General features: G+C 45.1%; 1 pseudogene; it reads left to right on the top strand.

The window, feature by feature from the left end:
- The first annotated feature begins 393 nt into the window (after positions 1-393).
- LOC142455514 (mitochondrial nicotinamide adenine dinucleotide transporter SLC25A51-like) lies at positions 394-1,294 on the top strand (annotated as a pseudogene).
- Positions 1,295-3,071: the final 1,777 nt, after the last annotated feature.

Raw genomic sequence — 3,071 nt, 5'->3', positions numbered from 1 at the left:
GATTTGAAACTCAGTGACCTCAACACTCTGTAAAAATATAGGCGCGGCTCGCTGACCCACTCGCTCGCTGGCCGACCTCCGGCGGGCGGCAAACGGGCATGGGGCAGAGACGCCCGTGGCCATGGCTGGGAAAGTCCTGTGCTGTCGATCCATATAGGACCCCGTAGGACTGGCCCAGAGAGTGGCCTGGGCTGTCATCTTCACGGAGCCCACTGCAGAGCTGCTGGTCACCCAGGTACCAACACTGACTCCAGGAGAGAGAACCTAAGAGATCAGTAACAATGAAAGAAACTGGGAAAGTTACCAAAAAGCTACCATTGCCCCCAAACATCAGCTCCAGATGGTGTTACAGGTTAGAAAAATCCTTCATGAACAAAGACCTTAAGCAATGTGATGGATTCAGAAGCTCATGGAAAGAGGCCTCCAATCCTAACATCTTCGAAACAAGACCTGGCGCCTCACATCACAAAGTGGGCCAGGTGAAGCACAACAACATCAGCACCGCATTTCCCATCCAGAAGGTCCTTTTTGGGGAGAAGCTGTACGGAATCAAAACCCGGGATGTGATTCTTCAGCTGAGGAGGGATGGATTCCGAAACTTGTACCGACCGTGGCATCCTCCCGCCGCTGCTGAAGAAGACCACCACCCTGGCCCTTATGTTCGGTCTGTATGAGGGTCTGTCCTGCCTTCTCCGGAAGCACGTCAGCGCCCCCGAGTTTGCCACCCGCAGCCTGGCTGCCATCCTGGCAGGGACAACAGAAGCAATTTCACTCCATTGGAAAGAGTTCATCAGACACTGCTGCAAGACCACAAGCATCATGACCAATTCACAAACACTTACCAGGCTCGCAGGACCCTGAAATGCCATGGCATCAGAGAGTACTACTGCGGCCTGGCGCCCATTCTCCTCCGTAATGGATCCAGCAACGCCCTGTTTTTTGGCCTCCGGGGCCTGTTAAGGAGAACCTGCCTACAGCCACTTCGCACAGCGCTCATCTGGTCAAGGACTTCATCTGCAGAGGCCTGCTGGGCGCCATGCTGGGATTCTTGTTTGTGCCAATCAATGTCCTCAAAACCCACATGCAGTCCCAGATTGGTGGGGAATTTCAGTCTTTTCCCAGGATTGTCAAAAACAATCTGGCTAGAACGGGACAGGAAATTGACCAACGTTTTCCGGGGTGCCCACCTGGATTACCATCGTCCCTCATCTCCTGGGGCATAATCGTCCCTCATCTCCTTGTTAAAGGTCGTATGAAAGAAAGCGGAGTCAAGTGCCATTTGTCAACTGACTAGCGCCAGGAAGAATACAGTTGGTCCTGGTTTCCAATTGGCAAAATAACTCAGACATTCAGGGCACCATGCATTGTGGGAAAGTGGTTTTCCTTATGCACCAATAATGGTAGAATAAAAGGTTTCAGTGGGAATATTTATATATATATATATATATATATATTCAACTCACTTCAACTCTGGTACTACAAATGAGAATATGGTGGACCCAGGGTTGCTGAATAAACATTCAAGTTAGTGGCAAAACTGGAATTTGAACCATTGTCTCCAAGCTTGTTCCTAAAAGACATCCCTAGTACAAGCCAACTTTAAAGATATGGACACAAATGCTATCATGTATGCTGACAATTGCGTGATTGTACCCTACCTTGGTAGAAAATAATCTCACACACCCCAAAAATATGGGTATATCCTATGTCCCAGAACATGTCCCCTTGTATGGAAAAAAGCTAAGGACTTAGAGATGGGGAAACTATCCATTTGGGCCCAAAGTAATCACAAGCATCCTGAGAAGAGGGAGGAAAGAAGAGCAGAGAGATTTGAAGATGTCAGGCGCCTGGCTTTGAAGATGGAGGAGCCATAAGACAAGAAATGTGGATGTCTTTTAGAAACTAAGAAAAAAAGATGGGGAGGAAACAAAGGCTACCAGAAGGAGCATATCCCTGCTTATACCGTTGATTTTAGCCCCATGAAGCCCCAATCAGACTCCTGCCCTCCAGAACGGTAAAATGATACATTTTGTGTTGTTTTAAGTCACTTAGTTTTTGACACTGTTTTACTGCAACATATTCATCTGAATATTTGAACAAATTGTCCAAATAATAAGGAACAATATTATATAAATAAACTGCTATATTACATTACTTTGCTTGGAAGCACTGTTTTTCCTTTATATATTCCTGATATTCCTCCTATGGCCTCAGGCATTTATTCAGAATTCAAAGTATATTACTATTAAAAGCATGTACTGCAATTGCAATATAACCGGCTCACATCGACCCCCACTCATACGGACTGGCCCATCTAGCAAGACGCATTAGCAGCAGCTATAAATAAAACAATCATTACAGCTGACAAAAAGTTGGAAGAACAAAGTGCCAATCATTCCCTGTCATGATTTGAGGTTTCATTTTTCAAAGTGACTGCGTTACAAAATATGAAGATATCCTTTTGTTCCCATTGGGTCGCATTTTATATTTTCTATTTGAAAAACTCGTAAAAGAGATCCAAAATGGATTCAGCTCATAACACCAAGCACCAGATCATGTATGCCCCATCAGAAAATCAAATCCAATGGATTTGACAATTAGGTGGGAGGCTTTTCCAAAAGATTATTCTGTGTGTCTTTCTCACAGAGACAGAGAGAATAACTTGGAATGCAGTAGCAGCAATCACAATACAGTCAGTTCCTCCTAAATCCTAAGGATTTCCATAGTCATCAGCACTGTCCAACATGGTGGCCACCATACACACTCGCTATTGACCACATGGAAAGGGATAGTTCAAATCTAGAGAGGTGTTATAAGAATACTTTCATTTTAATGTGCATAGAATTCCAATCACTCAAAGTTGTAAAGTGAGATCAAGCCAGTTCCGACTATGAGCAAACCGATGGCAACAGAACCAAGCATGGCCCCATCCTGAGCTGTCTCACACTCATTACTGTTATTGACCCAACGGTTTTAGGAAGGGTATCGGTCCATCTTGGCAAAGGTCTAGCTCTTTCTCACCAACTCTCTACTTTATCAAGCATGGTCTCCATCTACAGACTCTTTAGCCA

The sequence above is a fragment of the Tenrec ecaudatus genome, chromosome 8 (assembly GCF_050624435.1).
Source record: "Tenrec ecaudatus isolate mTenEca1 chromosome 8, mTenEca1.hap1, whole genome shotgun sequence".
NCBI classification, from domain to species: domain Eukaryota; kingdom Metazoa; phylum Chordata; class Mammalia; order Afrosoricida; family Tenrecidae; genus Tenrec; species Tenrec ecaudatus.
Note: the sequence above shows the minus strand (reverse complement) of the source record. Positions and strands in the feature narration are given on the sequence as shown.